Raw genomic sequence first — 21,854 nt, forward strand, 5'->3', positions numbered from 1 at the left:
TTGTTCATGTCATCCAGAAAAAAAGTGTCAGTGTAGGAGGCAAATTCCCCATAAAGATCATCACAACCAGTGTCTATTCTGGTTAGGTGGTTTCCACGATCATACACAGTGCTTTATCTGCCAGGTGTTTGTGCCTAAGACCCTACATAGTAGTCTCTCCTCCTTGTCCATATAGCTAGAGAACCAACATCTGAAGTGGTTAGCTCAGAGTGCTATGGTGGAATCTTTCCATTCTGATGGCCATCCATTTGCCAAGGAGGAGGCCAAAAAAAGTTAGGTCTGAGATTGCTGCTGTCCAGCCCCCCCCCCCCCCCCCCATCTCTCACGAGGATGGTGAAAACCCAGAGGACTGTCCAGTAGTTGATTCAGATTCCTCTGCCATAGTCCCAGAGGGTGACATGGATCCAGCTTCTCAAACATCTTCACAGGCTTTTCAAAACATCTGTGCCTTACATTTAGGGAGAAATCTCGATTATTTCCAAAGGACCAAGGGAGAGTCCTCAAATCCTGGTTCGGGAGGAGATTACTGTGACCATTATCAAATCTCGCCAGGGGTCTGACCCTCTGAAGGTTTTTCTTGCGGACATTCCACATAAAAAGAAGCAAGCAAAAAAAAAAAAAGCACATTTCCCTTGTTAAGTATCCCCAATATGTATGGCAGGATTTCACTCAGGGTATATTTAATGCTTTGATGGCCTTGAAGCCTCCTCAAGTGGTCTCTGTGCCTGCTCTTTCCTGGTCTTTGACTCAAGAGGCCCGGGGAAGTGGATTTCTAGGATTACAATAAGAACCTGGACCCAGGGAAGAATCTCTGGCTTACTCTTCCCAAATCACTTCCCCTTTGGCCTACAGTTCGGAAGAGGATTCTACAAGTCCTACTTCCCACTGGAGGAACTTTCCTTTGGGGATACCATTGCCCATATGATGGATTATTTTCTGTGGGATTGTACTCAGATCTCTGAGACTCAAAAAAAGGTATTATGAGCTCCTACAGATGGAGTCTCCTAAGCTATCTGCTGTTCCTCCTGTTCAGGCTACCCTTCTGGATACTTTCTCAGCAGCATCTGTAGCCTCTGACTCTCAGCCCCCTGAACCTAAAAAGCCAGACAGATTCTATTAAGTTCCTGAGGAGGGCAAGTTTCTTTACAAATGCCCTTCTGCTGACCCTTCTGTAGTGTCAGTCTCCTCTGATAACCCCTCCAAATTACTACCCTTTACCAAGCTGTTGCCTTCTGATAAGGATAGAAGGGCTATGAAAAGGCTAGGCAAAAACGTTACACTGCTGCCACTTCATACTTTACGGCCAGCAACTACCAGACTTATATGACTAGGTATGTTTTGGCCCTCATTCCTCAGGTTTCTAAGGTGGTTTCTGACTTTCCTGACTCTTGAGGAGAAGGCTTTGGCTCTTTCACTGCGGGATTATACTTCTCAAGTTGCCTGACCATGAAATGTAGCTATGATGCAGCTGATGCCTCTTCATGGGCTGCTGCCTTTGGTTCAGTTAGGAGACATTATTCCTAACTTCGTCTTCAGGCTTTGCCTGATGACATCAAGGCAAAACTTTTAGATGCTACTTTAGATAACAAAAACCTCTTCAGATCTGCTGCAGCTGGAACTTTTCAAATCTGTCAAGGACAAGGGTAAAGCCTTAGAGCAGCTGAAACATATTTTTGTTGCTCCTATTCCCAGATTTCAGAGGAATTATCCCTCTAATTCTGCTTTTGTTTGTGGGCAATCTCACCCTCCTCCCAAGGACAAGAAGTGTTCTAGGTGTGCACATCCTGCCAAGTCTACTCAGACTTCAGCCTCCCAGAAATTCCTTTCCAGATAAGATGGGTTCTGTCTGACAATTTGCTTCCTCTCACCCTCAGCCAGGGTCCCTTTGTCCCTCTGTCTGTCCTTGTCTTATCCAAACTGGCTTTAGATAACTTCAGATTCTTGGGTTCTCTCCATTACCTTTCAGGGATACTTCACGGTACGGAAATCCCTTCCTCCCTTTTTAGGCATTCCTCAACCTTCTCAGAAACGGCTCTCATTTCCTAGAGGTTCTTCATTCTCTTTTGGCTCAGGGCACCATTCAGGCAGTGACTCCTGCCCAGGTGGAGAAGGGATTTTACGCCAGGATGTTTCTAGTCTCAAGGAAGGAGGACACTCGGAGACAGATTCTGGATCTTGCCTGATTGAACACCTTTCCCAAGGTTCCTTCCTTTCAGATGTTATCTCTGCAAACATTATTTCCTCTTCTTTTTCCCCAGGCCTTTCTGGTCTCTCTGGACCTCAAGGATGCCTGATTGAACACCTTTCCCAAGGTTCCTTCCTTTCAGATGTTATCTCTGCAAACATTATTTCCTCTTCTTTTTCCCCAGGCCTTTCTGGTCTCTCTGGACCTCAAGGATGCATACATTCACATCTTCATCCTTCCTCTTTGGGAAATGTTTAGGTTTTTTTGTCTCTTCCTTGCATTTTTAGTTTTCTGCTTTGCCCTTTGGTTTCTCTAGTGCCCCAAGGATATTCACCAAATGCCTCACTCTTGTCATTGCTTTTTGCGGGGTTTGAGGAATTCGGATCTTTCCCCTATCGAGAAGACTTGCTTATTCAAGCTCTGTCCCACAAAAGCCTGTTACAGGATCTCAAGTTCACTCCCTTCCCATTACCATTAACTTCCAGATATCAGTTCTGACTCCTTCCCAGGATCATATTCTTCACAGTTGCAGGCTTCAGATGGTTCCCATGCTGGCATCCCTACCTGCCACCAAGGCTCTGACTCCAACTGCATTTTTTCAATACCTGCTTCTTCTGGAATCTGTCTCAGACAGGGTACTTCTCAGGGTTCTCGGGTACAGGCTCCCTTTCGCCAGACTCCTTATGAGAAAGCTTTAGTGGTACCTCAAGTCACCGTGGCTTCAACATTGCCCCCCCCCCCCGACATCCTGCTACCTTTCCTTCTCTGCCTCAAGCTCCAGTGGTGGAGTCATCAACTTTCTCTCAACCTAGGGTTTAATTTTCCAGCTCCAGTTCCAATTCAGGAGCTCTTCACAGACTCCTCAAACCGGGGCTGGGGTGTCTCCTGTGCCACCCCAAGGTTCAGGGTCTCTGGCCTCCTTATCAAAGGTCAGACCATATAGATATAAAGGAGATGAGGGCTATGATTCTGCCTCTTCAGGCTTTTCATTCCCTCTTTCATCCCGGGCCCCCTCAAAATTTTCACAAACAGTGTCACAGTGATGTGGTGCATCAACTAGCAAGGGGGCGCACAGTCCTATCTTCATTGCTGACCTTCGCATCAGGTCTGGGATCTAGCTATCCAGTATCAAGTGACTCTTCAATCTAGTGGCAGGCTCCTTCAGCAGGTCCATCATGCAAGCTCACAAATAGATGCTTCAGAGATGTGCTTCTGGATATAGTCCATCAGTGGGTATTCCTCAGGTAGACATTTTTGCCTCCCCTCTGAATAGACACCCTCTCTCTTCTGTTCCAAAGTCCTAAGTCTTCTGGCTTAGAAGGTGAACGTCCTATCTTTTCCTTGGACAGGGATGTTTCAGTACACTTTCCCCCCCTCCCCCTTCCTCTCCTTTAAGGGGTCCTGCACAAGATCAGGCAGGACACTCCCAAAATTTTACTGGTGACTCTTTTGGCCCAGATAAAATTGATTCCCCCTTCTTTCCCACTTGTCCTGTGGCAGTCAATATAAGTTAACTCAATCCAGTGGGTCTTCTCACACAAAACAAAGGATCTCTCATCCATTCTCACCTGTCCACTCTTCAAATGACACTGTGGGTGATAGGATTTTGATCCCTTGTAGGTACCTCTTTTCTGAGGACATACTCCAGGTTTTGCAGAGGGCCAGGAAATCCACTACCAAGAAATAATATATGTCCAACCGTAAGAGATTTTTATCTGGTGCCTATCTCACTATCAGGATCCCCTATCAGTGGAGTTTCCTTTGGTTTCTCTCTCTTATTTGTGTGATCTGCTCAATGCAATTTCTGCTTCTCTGCTCTTAAATCCTCCTCTGACCTCTAGGTTTGAATTCAAGCAATTCCTTAAAGGCATGCTTCATATCAGATATCCCAGGAAGCCTATTCTGCCTTTTGAGACCTCAATTTTGCACTTGAAAAATTGACCCAGGATTCTTCTGAGCCTACTTCCTCAGCTTCCTTACAACTTTGTACTTGGATTTTGGTTCTTACTTCAGCCAAGAGGGTGTCTGAACTTGAGGGTCCCATAATTATTCCTCCTTTTTAAGGTTTCCATACAGACAGGGTGCCCCCCTCATACTAATCCTTCATTTATACAAGGTGGTCAATGAGTTGTCCCTTTAAATCAGTCTAATCATCTTCCTTCCTTTTTCTCTTCTCCACAGTCTGCCAATAAGAAGGTTCTTCACACCTTGGATTTACATAGACAGCTCAGATATTACTTAAATAAAACAGACGTTTTTCACAAATCTGAGCAGCTTTTTATCAGTTTTCAACCCAGGATTTTGGGCTTGGTTGTTTCTAAGCAAACCATCTCCTCCTGATTTCTAAGGTCATTTCCTTTTGTTATTCTTTTCATGACAAAACATACTTCCTCATCTGTAAAGGCACATTCTACTAGGGCAGTTACCTCCTCTGGTACTTTTTTTTTTCCAAGGGCCTGGATACCAATTCTATCCTTAAAGCTGCTACTTGGTCCTCGGTTCGTACGTTCACTAAACATTACAAAGTAGGATGTTGTTTCCGGGGCCAGAGTAGGCTTTGCTAGGGCTATCAAGCATGGGTTTGTGGAAGGTTCTAATCTGCCTTCCTCCTCACAGACGTCTTCTTGAGCTCTTGTACTCTCCCTTAGGTGAAAAATATTGCATCAGTGATATGGAAGGATATAGTACAGTTGTGTATATCCTTCTCTTCACTACTGCAGTATTTGGTCCCTCCCTCCTTCCCCCTCTTTCCTGACTCTTACCATTAGCTGTGGATGCCCTCCTGGCTGAGGGGTCTTCCGCCTTTATTTTTCCTTCTGAATGCACATATTCTTATTTTGTCCCTAAGGATGTTCTATTCCTCCTGGGGCTTTTTCAGTTTTAAGTATCTGTGTCTGCACGTCACCTTTATGTCCTACATCTGTGACATATGGTGCCTATAACAGCTGAAGGCTTTGGTAAACTGGCTGGATGTTGGGCTCCCCTTAGTAGGAGATCCCTTACGTAAAATGGTGAAGAGAAAGACATTTACTGTTGTGATAAGATTTTATACAGCTATACTTTCTTTTGGCATACTGGTACAGAAGTAGGAGGAGTATGAAACGATAACATTCCTTTTCTTATGCAACTAGTTTTTGAGAAGGCAGGAATATCTCTAAACCTTGGCACTGACATTATTTAGTGATTTTACTGAATATTTTTCATATTGTGCACATTTGGAAATCATGTGTGCCCATGCATGTAATGTACCCTACACAGTGGAAGAACAGACTTCCCAAAATCATACTTACAGAGTGAAGGGGGAATGCTGCAACTAAATGTAAAAAGCATGCTCTAAAAAGCCAAGTCCCAGGTCTAATGAAATAATAAACTAAACAATCTTTCTAAAATGTGTACAGCAAGGCCAGAACTCAAAACAGTTGAAAGCAAATCAGGAATAATGAAAATCTTACATTCACATCAAATTTTCTGTTCAGAAAAATTTCAGACTAGTCTGTTCCTTCCATACAGCAGGAAAGAACACAACAGAGAGAAAATGGGGTGGGGAGAAGTTAACAGTGACAAACAAAGAGGTACATATGTGTAGTAGGCAACAGGAATGAAAAATGAGAGTTGCAGGCCAGAAAGTTTTAACAGCTGAGCAGTTCTCATACATAAGTTCTAGGACATTAATGAACATAAGCCTGTTCTTATCAGATCATCAGTTACAAAAGTGGAACTCCTACAACATTCTCAGAGGAAAGAATTCTCCCTTTAAAAAAATATGTATAGGTGTAGAAGCAAGCTCGTGCAAAATCAGTACCTGTATTTCAATGAACTTCGACTGATTTTGCTTTGCAGTTTCCCCATTGTCAGGGTTCACAAACATTCTTCAATCAAAGCAAACAGTCTTCATATATCTGACACGTAGCCAAACTTTTCTATGCTCCAGAGTAAGAAGCGTCAACATTCTAGCAAATAAGCCACTAATCAGACAGTTGAATCTGTGAGAGGAAAAAAAAGACAGTTAAAAGCAGATATTAGGAAGACCATGCAACACCCAAACAGAATGCTGCACTGCAGAGTAAACCTGCAATCCTCTTACAAGACACAAAGCAAATGTCACTTAAACAAGAAATTTCAAAGAATGTGACAATACATTTTGATTATTTACTGTACCTAACTGTAATCTTACATCACTAAAATAAGTGAGAATCACAAAGAAAAATCAAAGGCAGATACGGCAAGATAATAAAAGCATGCACTGTTAAGGTACACTTAAATTACAGTGACTTTCTTCCTTCTCCAGTGTTACATTTTACTGCTCACACATACATACAAATAAAACTATTCTGCCAGTTAGTATCGAAAGGCAGTCCAGTACACAGTACTTGTACAGAGTAGTATACTTTCAAAAGACTAATTATCCCTGAAGTACAATAGGACATATGAATAAGAGTAAAGCAATGGATCTCTGTAGGACCATAGACATAGAACATATAAAAGCCATAATATAACACTATCATTCATTCACAAGTTTTAACTAGGCTGTTGATGAAATAGATCATTTGATATCAAGCCTCACAATCTCAGTTTGTCAGTGTTCTCCAACATGAGTAACATCTACCTAAATTCATCTCCTTTCAATGAGAGTTTGAGTGGCCAGACGAAGGGATGAATGTATGGCTTCCCATACATTTGCCCAGGTTGTGCTTAAGGAATCCAGGAATTAGTTTGCTTTATACATAGAGGAAATCTGTTCCATAAAAGAATGATATCTATTTTATCAGCTGATCCTCTTTATACTGTGGTAGAAAGTACAGATGATTTAGTACACTTTCTTACAATAACAGCAAATGATCTAATAAATCACTTTTGCAGCAGTCTAAAGTATTTGGATCCTAACCCTGTGGCTGTCCAGTTTTGAAAGCTTTAGGGCACCTTCCACACACACTGACCAGAGCTTGAGGGGGAGCTTCATACACAGACAGCGTCAATTTCTTAAGAGCTTTTTTGCCTAGAAAAAAGGGAGGTAAGAGCTGTGAAAGAAGCATTCTGAGAAACAAACCCAACAGTAAACAATATATACAAACGTTTATGGATCCGCACCCTGGCAATACAGAAGGAAAATAGCCAAAACAAGAGGGAAGGATGGAGGGGTGGCTACTACAACATTGATCTATTACATCTACTGTTATGGCAAATTTACTTATCCAACTGTATTATGTTCAACATTTAGATCACTGTTGCAGTAGTCTAAGTTATTTGGGTCTATTACCATAGCACAGAAATTAAGAAGGAAGGAGGAAAAACAAACTTAGAATTCAAAGGACCCTGCATAATTGTCCTAAGTAAAGCCAGTTCTGAATCTGGAAAAGGAATTTAGTTTATAGTGCACTGTTACTGCCTCTAGAATACCTGTACAGTTCACCCTCTCCAGATAGCCATAGAAGGAGCCAAAGCCCTTGTGGAATGGGCCCTACACCAGCCCAGAAGTGGCAAGTATAACAGAAGGCAATAGCATGAGACAGCGATTGGGAAACGGTCTGCTTTGACACAGGTTGTTCTTTCCTCTTACCTTCACAGGAAACAAATACCTGATCAGCTTTCTTTAAGGTTCAAATTTTGTCTCTGTAGCATCTGAGCCACCTCTGGACATCCAGAGTCTGAAGAATCTTTTCTCCCTTTTCCTGAGTTTTTGAACAAAGACAGGGTGATTTAGCAGTCTGGCTCAAGGTAAGCTCTGAGACAACATTAGGCATAATAGAAGGGTGAGTTTTCAAAATGACCCTATTCTTGTGAAAAATGATGAGCAACTGAATCGGTCTAATGGCTTGTAACTCTAAGCAGAAGTCAAAGAAATTAATAAAATAGTCTTCCAAATTAAGAACCTCAAATCAGCCTGACAAGCTAGTTTAACTAGAAATGAGAATGATCCCAAGGACGAGTGACCTGTTTCCTGCGTGAGCAAATATGCAAGTTGTGTAAGTAAACTTACCAAAATAGAATGATCACTGCTGCAGTAACCTTAGCTATATAGGTTATAAACCCTACCAGGGATATATCAGGTGGCCAGCTTCCAGAACTTTAACGCACCTTCAACATGCCCTCAATACAAACAGAGCTGATTAAAAAGACAAGTGTGGGCGACAAGCCCTTCAGAGCTTTCATGTCAACAGACAGGGAGAAAAGCTAAGCCCTGAAAGGACAATGCTAGGAACAAGTGTCCATATCCTAGCATAAGCACACCAAAAACAAAGGTGTTGGAACAGTTATCATTCAAACATCTACTGTTACAGTAAGTTTACTTACACAACTGTACCACGTTCGTCATATGGTTTAATGTTGCAGTAGCCTTAGCTATAAGGGTAGATTACTGTACCTTACTGCATTTGGGAGGTGGAAGGGGAAGGGTCCAGGACACCAGGATAATGGTTATAGCAAAGTCTGATCTTGACCTAGAGAAGGAATCAAGCATGTAGTGCTTTGTAACTATATGCAGATAAGACCAATTTGCTGTTTCTAGAATACTTCTAGAATTCAAAATGCTTTCCAAAAAATCCACAGATAAAAGAAAAGCTTGGCAGATGGAGCATTGACCCTGCCTGGAATAGTTTTCTCGAGTTGAGAATAGCAAAAGGTAATAGCCTAAAACAACCATTTGTAAATAATCTGTTTTGACGAAGGCTGTCCCTTCTTACCTTCATGAGAAATGAACAACTGATCCAAAGATCTGAAAGATTTAATTCTATTGAGAAAGTACCAGGGTTGTCTGTGGACATCCAAGGTATAGGGTATCCTTTCTTCCTCATTTTTAGGTTCAAGAAAGAAAATGGGGCGATAGTTTGGCTTAAGGCAAATTTGGATACCATATGCAAGAGCACTTTAAGTATCAAATCAATTAAAACTCAATGAATCAATCAAGTCATTTACAGGAAAAAATTCATTTAAAAGAATTTTCACAAACACCGCTGCACTAACTAACATTACAAATAAACACTTTTCATAGTAAACCTAAAACCACTCTCAAATTTGTGACGTTTAAACATTACCATTAAAAACAACACTATAAAGCAACACTAAAACAGTGCTAAACAAGCTTGACTTACACCATGTTTATAATTACTGTAACTAAGATGTATTATCTACTGAGACTCTTAAGCTTAAGAATGCTACTAATTGAACAGCCCTCATTTAAACCGGGCACGTTGTATGCATTTAACCTGATCTGCCAACTCAACTTGAGTTCCTCAAGTTTTAGTGGGACCGAACCACCACAAGGGTTCTGAAATGCTTGGTCTATCACTATAAATTTAAAACTATGGTCATGGTACAGTGAGATATGTTTAGCCAAGGCATTATCTAGTTTGTGTTTTCTAATAGCATAAGTGTGTTCGTAAATACGGTCTTGAAGCGTCCTCTCCGTTTTACCAACGTAGAAGGCTAAGCAGTACTGGCACCGAGCTAAATAGACTATCATTCTTGAGTTGCAGTTCACTCTCAAATTCAACTTATATTCTTGATCGTGGACTTTGAATCTATTTGATTCAATAACGTGTTGGCAGTAATTACAAGCTTGACATTTATACATGCCAACTGTCCTACCTCGTCGAATTTGATGTTGTTCGAAAAAAGCCTTAAGATTCTTGGCTTTCTTATATACTACAACAGGGTGGTCACCTACTCTCTGGAAAACACTGTTGTCACTCTTAAACAATGTCCAGTTTTTACACAAGATCTGGAAACAGTCTTTACTGTTAAGGTTAAAAGTTGTTATAAAAGTGACACCTGGTGTCCCAGATGAGTGTAAACTGTTAGAGACATTGAAAGACTGAGAAGGAGTATTCTCTGCTTCATCATGTAAGATACACCTATTGTCCAATATTGGTTTGTAAAAGTGTCTCAAACGTTTACTCATGACCTCTTCTATAATCCCATCGACCATATAGTCAGGGTAACCACGGTGTAAAAACATACTCCTTAAATGTAGACATTCAGCAAGGAAATCCTTGTCTAATGTAATAATACAGGCTGCCCTGACTAATTGGCCCTTTACTATTGCCCGTTTCTGATGGAATGGGTGACAGCTGGAAAAGTGTAAAAATGAGTTGGAATAAGTGCTCTTTCTATGAATAGTAGCTGTGAGTTTTTGAGTGACATGATCTTTGAACAATAAAATGTCAAGGTATGCTATGGTCTCCATGTCAAATATAAAAGCAAACTTCAAAAACTGAGTGGTTCTATTAAAGTAGTCGACCACTGAGTCACTAATGGTCTTGTCGCCATCCAGTAGGATAAAAATATCGTCCAAATAGCGAGTGTAAAACATTAAATTTTCTCTAAATTCACAGTTATTGAAGACAAAAAGATGTTCCCAGTGGGCCATGACCATATAAGCGACACTGGCACCACAAGGGGAGCCCATAACAACCCCGACTTTTTGGAGGTAAAAATTACCACCAAACATAAAACCTTTAGTTATGTACTTACCATAACTTTAGATGTTTGGGATCCATCTCGCCTACATTCTGTACTGATGGGATCAGAGCCGATCCTCGGCTCCAACTCGGCACGCTATGCTATAGAGCGAAGTCTCTCATTGGCTGAGCTATTCTATATCCCAGGATGCACCACCGCTACTTCCCCAGATCTTGTTTGTCCGCACTCATGCATACACACATAACTGTTTATATAACATTGCCAGATGTTTCAAGATGAAACAATAGAACTCGGACCGTCTGATCTCTTCCGATCTCCAAGGCAGGGGGAAGGAGGGTGGGTTATTAGGAATGTAGGCGAGATGGATCCCAAACATCTAAAGTTATGGTAAGTACATAACAAAAAGATGTTATGTGATCCTATCTCGCCTACATTCTGTACTGATGGGACAGCGTCCCTAGCACCTGATTCCTGGGTGGCTCACTGGAAAACACTCCTGAGAACTGTGGAACCAAATGAAGCTCGCCCCCAAGATGCCACATCCAATTTGTAGTGGGAAATGAAGGTGTGCGGGGAAGACCACGTAGCCGCAGCACATATGTCACTAATGGCAAGCTTAGAATGGAATGCTATTGAAGTAGCCATAGCTCTTGTAGAATGAGCTTTGACAGAGGTTGTAAGCTCTTTATTAGAAGAGGAATAAGCCTGACTAATACAGTCCCTGATCCATTTGGCAATAGTGACCTTTGTGACGGCTTTGCCCAATTTATTAACCAAAAAGGACACAAACAATTGATCTGTTTTCCGTGTTTGTTGGGTCCTGTCTAAATAAAAGCGCAATTGCCTGTGAACATCCAATGTGTGGACGATGTATTCCGCTTTGTTTGAGTACTTTGGGAAGAAAACTGGAAGTTCTAATGACTGTTGCAGGCAAAAACTGGAACAAACTTTAGGGACAAAAGATGGGTTAGGCCTGAGGGATACTCTATCTTTGTGAAAAAACAGGTACGGTGGTTTGACAGATAGAGCTTGAAGCTCTGAAACCCTTCTGGCAGAAGTAATCGCGACCAGAAAGGCAGTTTTCCAAGAAAGAAGTTTCAAATCACAGGTTGCTGCCGGTTCGAAGGGGGAGGAGGTTAAAGCACGTAATACCACATCGAGATCCCACGGAGGAGCAGGATGAGAAATCGGAGGTCATAAAAGCGCAGCACCTTTCATGAAGGTTTTACACAATCTGTTACTCATTAAAGGTGGGTTTATAGATTCATGAAAATTGGAAATAGCTGCCAATTGGACCTTGATGGTAGAGACTGAAGAACCTTGATTGAATAGGGAAGTTATTTCAGTACTTCTGACACCGGAACAGTGATGGGATCCAGACCCCGGAGTTGAGCCCAAATAGCAAATCTCTTCCATTTGCTAGTATACAATTTCTTAGTGGCAGACTTGTGGGCCGAGGATAAGATATGTATGACTTCCGGGTCTAAAGTATGATTCCTGACTATAGTCGGAAGAGGAGGAGCCAAGCTGTTAACTTCAAAGTGTGAAGGGACTGATGGAGTTGTCCCGACTGATGAATTAATAGGTCTGGGATCTGATCCAGGAACCATGGGCCGTCCAGTGCACATTTCCGAAGATAGGGGAACCATACCTGACGAGGCCAGTAAGGGGCAACTAAAATCATTTTGCTCCCCAAGTGAGACGCCTTTTGGATCACTCTGGGAAGGAGGGGAACTGGAGGGAAGGCGTATAGCAAGCCGGTGGGCCAAGGATGGGCTAATGCGTCCATAGGACTCTCCCCCGGAGCTGGAGTGAGAGAGAAGAACTTTCTGCACTTCGCGTTCAGCGGGGTTGCGAAAAGGTCGCAACAAGGAGTTCTCCATCTGTTGGAGATCTGAGTTGTCACTGCATCGTTCAGAGACCACTCGTGAGGAGAGAGAATAGTTCTGCTTAGTCTGTCGGCTATCACGTTGGATTTCCAGGGATACGAGTCGCTACCAGAAAACGTCTGGTCGCCACTGCCCATTCCCAAACTCTCATGGCCTCTCTGCAAAGGGGGTAGGATCTGGTCCCTCCCTGTTTGTTCAGATACCAGACTACTGACATGTTGTCGGAGTGAATGGCAATTACGCCCTGAGGGAGGTAATCGTGGAGGGCTTGTAGAGACAGAAACACCGCCCTCATTTCTAGAATGTTGATATGAAGGAGACTCGTCGGAATGCCAATTGCCTTGGACTGACCTGCCCAGGTAATGCCCCCCCCCACCCCGTCTGGGAGGCGTCCGTCGTCAATGTGGCCATAGGAGGAGGTGGAACAAAGGGCCGTCCCTGATCCAGATTGGAGGGCACCAGCCACCAGCGAAGGTCCCGTTTGCAGGTTTCCGTGATCCGTATGAGGTGACTGAGGGGGAGATCCTGAAAGGACCACTGTGTCGATAGGAGCCACTGGAGAATTCTCATATGCAATCTTGCTAAAGGGACTAGGAGAACAGTGGCCGACATAGAGCCTAACAGCTGCAGGACCATCCTGGCTGGAGCTTTGGATCTGAGAAGCAAGGCTCGGACTTGAGCCTGTATAGTCTGTATCCTTTCTGTAGGAAGATAGACCCACATTTGGTTTGAGTCTATCTCTACTCCGATGAACCTTATGCGCTGAGATGGCAGCAACACAGACTTTGGCCAATTGAAGGTGATTCCAAGGGAAGTGCCTAGTGATATGGTGGCTTGTAGGTTCTGCAATAGTAGACGCCTGGAGGTGGCAGTTAGGAGCCAGTCGTCCAGATACGGAAACACCTGGAATCCTAGACTCCTCAGGTGAGCAGTCACGACCGCCAAACATTTGGTGAACACCCTGGGGGCTGTGGTGAGACCAAAGGGCAGTGCGCATAACTGAAAATGACTGTCTCCCAGGCTGAAGCGCAAATGTCTCCTGGACGCCTGATCTATCAGGATGTGATAATAGGCGTCCTTGAGATCTATGGAGCACATCCAAACACCTTTCTCCAGCAGTGGGAGAATGGACTGTAAGGTGACCATTCGGAACTTGGACTTTTTGACTGATCGATTTAGGATGCTGAGATCCAAAATGGGCCTCAAGTCCCCGGTCTTTTTTGGCACCAAAAAGAATCTTGAGTAAGTCCCTAATCCGATCTGGTCTGTGGGGACCGGTTGGATGACTCCTTTTTGAAGCAGCTTTGAGATTTCTAAGGCTGCGATTTCCCGTTGACTGGGTGGCGGGTCCGGGATTTTCTTGGATGGCGGTGGAGGGTGTGAAAAGGGGATGGCGTAACCTCCGGCTATGATTCGAAGCACCCATCAGTCCCGAGTGATACCTTCCCAGGCTTTTAGGTGCCTCGAAAAACGACCCCCGACTGGCTCCGGAGCTGCACAGTCGGGCAATCCTTCAGGGATTGTGGAAGGCTGAAAAGCCACAAAAGGACTCGCGGTCTCCAGTGTTGCGGGGGCCTCTGCCGCCTCTGGGACGGCGTCTTCCAGAAAAATTTCCCCCTCCTCTGCCTCTAGAAGGGGGATCGTCCTGCTGCGAGGGATAAGACTTCTGGGATTTACGGAACCACATTTTCCCTCCTCTTTTAGCCTTGGGGTAAGGTCGAAAGGGAGTGGAAAATCGTGCCCCTACGGCAGTCAAAGTCTTACCTTCTTGCTCACAGCGGGTCAATGTGTCCTTTACCTTGGGTCCAAACAAAGAGGACCCATCAAAGGGAGCGTCGGCAAAGGAAGACTTAAAGGCTTCCGCAGAATGACACAGGCGGAGCCAGGCTTGCCTCCGTGAGAGCAACACCCGTACGCCGCTCTACGCCTCGGCTGCATATGAAATGAGCCTTATGGACGAGTTTGATATCGATGACAGCATAGCCAACTGAGAGCCAACCGTCTGGGCCAGCTGCTCAGGTAGGTTACCCAAGAGGGTATCTGAAAGCTCCTTGATCAGATCCCTCTGAAATCTGGTGAAGTGCGTCAAATAGTTCAGGGACCTTAAGGTAAAGGCCGCTGAACTGAGGGTGCTCTTCCCGTACCGGTCCATGCTCCTAGACTCCTTATTAGGAGGATGGACGGACGTCGAAGCCTCTGCTACATCTTGTTGGGTAGCAGATGCCACCACCAGGGCATCTACAGCCACACCTTTGGTCAGAAACTCCTTCTCTGGGGGTGCTGATAAGAATTTATTTGGGCGAGCAGGCACCGGTTCCACAGAGTCTGGGTGCTCCCATGCCCTTCGACAGATCAAATCTAGGAGCTCGAAGGGCGGAGCCACCCAGGAGGCGGAGGGCTGAGCCCCAAAGGCCTTGAGGAACACAGACTCGTCAGTGGAAGGGGGTTTGGAATGCCAGCCGCCTCGTTGTTTGAGGGCTTCCAAGATGTCTGCAAAGGAGACATCATCTGAGGACGACTTAGGGACCCCTCCGCATCATCAAGATCGGTGTCCGACGTGAGAGACTCATCGGGGGAGTCGACATGCTTCCTCTTGCACAGTCTTTTCCTTGGGGGTTCCTCCGAAGATGCTTCAGAGGGACCTCCAGGAGGGGGGGGAAACCCCACTGGGGGTGACCTCAGGCTCCGGGGCTCTGCTGTCTAGCGACAGGGGGACTACGAAAGACCCAGTCTCCGTGTGTAGGGAAGGTGCCGGTGAGACCGTGGAGGTAGCCAAAGAGGATTTGGCCAAAGCACTCCTCATGGCCCTGAAGGCCGGACCGCCAGAGTCCTGGGAAGCTCCAACCCCCGGGGTCACAACAGTAGACGGCACCCCCGCAGCCGACGCACCGAGAGGAAGGCTAGGAACCGAAAACATCGGTCCCGAAGCGTCCCCACCGGGGCCGACCGAGGAGGTCCGTGTACCGAACTCCGACTCGAGAGCCGGGGTTGGAGTAAGGGTCGGAGCCGACCCAAAAACCTCCATCGGCTCCACCAGCAGCGGCTCCAACGGTGCCGAGGCTGTTGGAGGAGGAACCAGAACTACAGGGTGGGCCATCGGCTCCGAAGCCGAATGGGCTGGAGCCAAAACTAATTTCTGGAATACAGGAGAATGAAACCGTCTTAGGAGCACCCTGTCGATGTCCGAATCCGACATCTTGGAAGATCGGGAGGAGACCGATCGGGTCCGAGCTGACTTCTCCATCGGCTCCGAAGGACTAGGGGACCGGCTCCGAATGGACTCTACCAATATCGGTGCCGATGAGGGCTTCGGCGCCGAAGGGGAAGTGTCTGAGCCGGCAACCCTCATCGGCTCCAAAATCAGTGGAGCCGATGAAGGTGACCCGCCTCTCGAAGCCCCAGCCATCAGCTTCGAAACCAGAGGAGTCGAGGCTGGAGGCATCAAGGCAGACCGTTCCGCCCTCGGCTCCGAAGTCCGTGGAGCCGCTGGAGAAGCCTGCCTAGATTTCTTAGTGGTCGGTTCCGACGGGCTGGTCGGAGCCGACGATTTCTTTTTCTTAGCTGGAGAGGGAGAGGAAGATAAGGCCTCTTCGAAGGAGGGTTTGATAAGCCCTTTTAAGATCAATTTATTCTTCCTCTCTTGGAGGACCCGAGAGGAAAAGGCGTGACACACGCTGCAGGACTCCTGAAGGTGTTTGGCGCCTAAGCAGTAAACGCATAAGGAGTGATCATCTGTGATGGACATTTTATAGTTGCATCTCATGCATTTTTTAAACCCGGAGGGTCTATGCTCCTTAGACATAATTGTAAACACTTTGCCAAATTATATGTCAGAGAAAAAAACACTATATATATAGCCACACAACAATAAAGAACTTTTTTTTTTTTTTTAAACAAGAGCGAAAGCCCAACAAACTTAAACGTATGACAAACACCAAAAAGACGGCCAAGAACCCTCTAACTTAAACAGGTACTTGACCTCTGAAACAACAAGAAGACTCAATAAGAACGAGGGGAAGGCCCCTCTAACTTAAATGGAAACCTTTCCCTGTCCAACACAAAATTTTTACCACAAATTTCTCACAAAAACACACGTATACACAACAATAGCTGTTAAAACAGCTTTTGGATAAAGATTTAGGAAATTTCTGACAGAAAACTCTCAGAAAAAAACAGCACTTAGCTCAGCCAAGTTCGAGACCACGTCCTAGCTTGTAAGCGGCAAACGAGATCTGGGGAAGTAGCGGTGGTGCATCCTGGGATATAGAATAGCTCAGCCAATGAGAGACTTCGCTCTATAGCATAGCGTGCCGAGTCGGAGCCGAGGATCGGCTCCGAACCCATCAGTACAGAATGTAGGCGAGATAGGATCACATAACATCAGTTGTTGTCACGAATTAAATCCAAAAGTTCATGGACAAGGTCCAACTCATTTCTAGTACTACCATGTAACCTTAACATTTGGTCAACCCATTCCAGGGCTATATCATGTGGAATACATGTATAAAGGTCTTTGACGTCGATAGTAAGAAAATTGTATCTGACATCAAACTCTAACCTGTTGATTTTATCTAGAAACGTCCAAGAATCTTTACAAATTTGGTTAACTTTTACCAAGTATTTCTGTAAAATAGCGTCCACTACTTTCGCACAAGGATAGGTAGGAGATCCCCTTCTATCTACAAGAGGTCGCATGGGGGGGGGTTAGTTAAATCCTTGTGGATTTTTGGTATAACAAGGAGACAGGAAAATCTGGGATACACTGTTGACATATAGTTGTAGGTGTTCTGGGTAATTCTTCCCTCTATGTACATCTCCTCAATAGTATTCTTAATAATATTATAAGCACTGTTAGTTTCAGATTGTGAACTAGTTGAGTAAGAGTGACAATCCAAAAGACAGAACATCCTGTCGTTATAGTCAGCACTGTTAAACACTACTAACCCCCCTCCCTTGACTGGTTTACAGATACGGATGTCTTTATATTTAATCAATTCAAGACAGTCCTTTTCTACTTTAGTGTTCATACCAGAAATAAAATGATGTTGCCCTGCCTGAAACTTTAGACAGATGTCTAATTCACACATAAGTTCAAAAACCTGCACTAATGGATGTAAAGGGGGGTTATAAACACTAGGAATCCTAAAGTTATTACTGTCAGTCATAGTGTTGCTACCCATCATTAAATTAAGGTTGAGTTTCCTAGTGAATAGTTTTAGGTCAATAATTGTTTTGACCAAGTCAAGTTTCTGAGCAGGAACATACGTGTGACCCTTAGAAAATAACTCGACTAGATCAGGTGTAATGTCAACCGAAGAGAAGTTATAAACCCAAAAGTCTCCGTCAGCTTTGTTAAGTATCACCGGTAAAGAGGTAGTCAAGTTGTTAACTTCCTCAGTTAGAGCCTCATTAACTACAACATCTAACAACTCTATTGCACAAGAAGGTACATCATTCTCAGGAGGTGTGACAAGGACATTTAAATCATACAAAAATGTTGGAAGAACAGTTTGGGTTAAACTGTTGGGACTCTAACTCGGGTCCTTGATTGTCTGAACTTCTGTTTGTTTTTTCTGATTGAAATGTCCTGTCTACTGTTTTGGTCTTGTCTCTAAAAAAATTAGGGTCAGTGGACCTCAGATTGTAATGGCCTGACCTATTGTTATTCTGTGGAACCTCACTCCTTCTGGATTCAGTTTGTGGTGTGTCGTCCAAACAGACGACAGAAGGAGTTGGAATATCTGGAACTTGATTGTTGTCAACATTGGATGATGGAACTCTGTTGCCGAATTGGGGGTGAACTGATCTGGTTGAACCATGCCAGACCTGTGCCGAAGATGGCCTTGGGTACGCGGTCCCTTCCTTATAGGCTTTGGTGTCCCTATCAAGTTTCTTAGTTTTATTGTTTTTGAGCTTGTTAAGATACTGTTCAATACTTGAGAAAATCCTACAGTACTCGTATTTATAACGGAAGAACTCTGTATGACGTCTAATCAGTTCGTCCAATTCAGAAACTTGTTTACTTAAGGAATCCACCAACAGAGAGTAGTGTTTGATCATCAAGTCTAATAATTCGAAACCTTGACGGTCGAACAATGCAAGTAAGTTCTTGTGAAATGTCGAGTTAACTACCAAGCCGGTAGGATATTGATGTCTGAGGGCTAGACGCGAAGCAGAACGCGTTGGAGCAAGGCCTAAAATATCGCAAGTAAGTCAACAATGTGAAATGAATGTATTGAAATCAATGAACGTTCGTAAAAGCACTGTACAACATGTTGTCTCTAGCCCTAAATCTAACTTTAAGATGTTTGATAGGCATGGTGGAGATAGGTTCAATAAATCTAACTTTCATAAGAAACCTATTATTGTACAGGAAAGAGACCTTATGGAAAAGTTCTTAAATGACAAGTCTGACGAATTTAACTTCCACTGTGGATCTCAAACCCATCATGACTTTAAAGAACATGTTTACAGCTCTTTAAAGGAGCTCATTTTCGATTTTGGAAAGAGACTTATTGCTTATAAAAACACAAAGATGGACATAAGTTATCTGAACTATTGTCTGAAAATGAAGGTTGTACCTAAAGGCTTAAGATTCTTTAAGCTACCATTAGGCATTTCATATAATTTAAATGTTATAAATGAATTTAATGAGTTATTTGACAATTTTGGATGTACTTATATACAACTTTTGATTAAATTTCAACAAGAAAAAAGAATTTTATTGGCAGAGGAACTTGAGAATATGTATGTAACCATTACTAGTGACATTGAGTTTGACACTTGGAAGGAACTGTTTAACAAACAATTTTATGTAGCAGATAGTAAAGCAAAGAGTATTTTTGAAAGGAAAAGTAGCAAGTTAGCTAGAGATTTAGAGTCATACAGTTTGAATCGGGCTTACATTTGGCCTAAAATGAAGAACAATGAGGGAATGACTTTGTTGAATTCACCTAGACCAGTACACTCGGGTGCTAGTAAACACATAAAAGAACCAAATTTTCAGAGGGATCCATTACAGCATCCCAGGAACCCTCGAAAGCAATGGAACAGATACAAGAATTAACTGTATTACCCCACACCAGTGTCAGTGAAGTTTTAAGGGACAGATTACCAGCAGTTAAGGGTCCCCCTTTGATACCCTCGTCCGTACAACCCAGTACATATAATGAAGTTGAACAAAATAATTTCAAGGTTATGCAGACTCCTTATTATACGCTTACCACATACGAGGGTTTCAACGTTTACAATTACACTGACGTGGAGGTTGACCAGCAATTTATTCATGTTATGAGTAAGGGAATGAAATTTATCCCTACAGTATGTAGTAATGTTTTTGACAACATCAAACAAGTGAAATTATTTTGTCGAAAATTAAATCTGGCTATTTTATTTGACAATAATGGTGACAAACAAGTTAGATCAGATATCCCATCTTTATGCAAGAAAAGTACATTTATACCTAGTTCTCATCCCTGTATTACGAATTATGAACAATTAGTGTGCAAGGATATATACAAATTACACAAGGATATAAGGACTAAGCATGAACAATATAATACCATCCAATTGAATTTAACATCTTTAGAGAGAAAATGTTTAAATAAAGTGATTTGTAACAGGGAGTTACGTATTATGAAACCGGACAAAGGTGGAGGGATCGTTATGTTTCGGACAGATCTTTACAAGTCCTGTATATCTGATATATTAAATCAAACAGATACATATGAACCTGTTTCTATCAATCAGATTAATATAGGACACAGACGCATTGACCTGACTATTGAAGAATATTTAATTGATAATAGGATTACGAATGAAACATACATGTTTTTAAAGAACGACTATCCTGTTTTGGCCAAAATTGTGGGGATTCCAAAGATACACAAATGTTTAGATCATCCTCCCTTTAGACCTATTATATCTGGTTCAAAGTCTAAAACTTTTAATATTGGGAGATGGATCGATTGTCAACTTAAACACATTTATCAAACTATTCCCCACATAATGAAAGATTCCTGGAGTTTCTTAGGAAAATTAACTAATGATAAATGGAAAAGTAATCTTATTCTCCTAACTATTGATGTAATCGATCTTTTCTCAAGTATACCCAAAGATGCGGGTATAGAACATTTTTCTAACAGCTTGAGAAAACATTCTAATTTATGTTGGGATAGAGTGTCCCTATTATGTGATATGATGGGACTTGTGTTGGAGCATAATTACATTGCTTTTCAGGATGAATACTTTAAACAACTCAAGGGTGTTGCTATGGGAGCCTCTTGCGCTCCCATTTTTGCAAACCTTGTAATGTTGGATTGGGAGGAGGAAGTTGTATTCAAAAGCGAGTTTTACAATCATATGACATTTTATGCCAGATTTCTGGATGATATTTTCATTCTCTGGCATAGTTCTTTTGAGAAATTGCATGAATTTATGCAATACATTAACAACTCCTCTCATTTTCTTAAATTTACTCACAGTACGAGCATTACTAACATTCCTTTCTTGGATGTGATGATAGGACTTGACAACTATGGCTTTACGTCAAGGATTTACCGAAAACCTACATTTTCAAACGATTATTTATTCTTTACTAGTAACCATCCAAAGTATGTGTTTAAAAATATAGTCAAAGGCCAGTGTATTCGCGTGGCTAGAATGTCCTCAACAGCCACTGTAATGTCAAACGAACTTGATGTTCTTAAAAATTTATTCCTTATTCGAGGTTACCCACACCAGATGTTAACAGATGTAACTCAGTATGTTTACAAGGAATGGGGGAAGAAATATCCCCCTTTATTGGGTAAATATGAGGATAAATTGGATGTTGCTGAAAATGAACCCCATAATTTTAATAGAGCGTGTATTCTAACTTATACACCTCACACTCATTATATTCAGGAAATTTTACGTCACCATTGGGATATAATTATGGCTACTAAGCTAGATCAGATTGTGGGATGTGAACCAAAATTTATCTATAAGATGGGGATAAATCTTAAAAGATTACTGGAAAATGACAATAGATCTTTAGACAAATCAAGTATGTTTAAGGGAACGAAAAAATGCGGAAGGTGTAAGCAATGCTGCCATATAAATGAAGACAGACACATTAAATTAAAGGACATGAATTCTACTTATATAAAATCAAAAACTGGAAATTGTAACACAAGCCAAGTGGTCTATTTGGCGTTATGTGTGGCTTGTTCTGCCTATTATATAGGCAAAACTGAACGCCCCCTAAAAAAGCGTATATATGAACATTACTATCGCATAAGGAAAATGGATACTAAAAACGCTTTATATAGACATATACAAGAACAGGGGGCTGAACATAAATTTTTTTTACAATAATAGAC

General features: G+C 42.8%; 1 long non-coding RNA gene across 1 annotated transcript in view; it reads right to left on the reverse strand.

Moving 5' to 3' along the window:
• The window catches only part of LOC122790417, a 351,773-nt gene that overhangs the window by 239,445 nt on the left and 90,474 nt on the right, over window positions 1-21,854 (reverse strand). Inside the window, exon 2 of the long non-coding RNA XR_006363016.1 lies at window positions 5,988-6,168. This is a non-coding gene — a long non-coding RNA (uncharacterized LOC122790417). The remainder of the gene's footprint in view (window positions 1-5,987; window positions 6,169-21,854) is intronic.

Source organism: Protopterus annectens, chromosome 16.part0 (genome assembly GCF_019279795.1).
Source record: "Protopterus annectens isolate FY-2018-M chromosome 16.part0, PAN1.0, whole genome shotgun sequence".
In the NCBI taxonomy this organism is placed as follows: Eukaryota; Metazoa; Chordata; order Ceratodontiformes; family Protopteridae; genus Protopterus; species Protopterus annectens.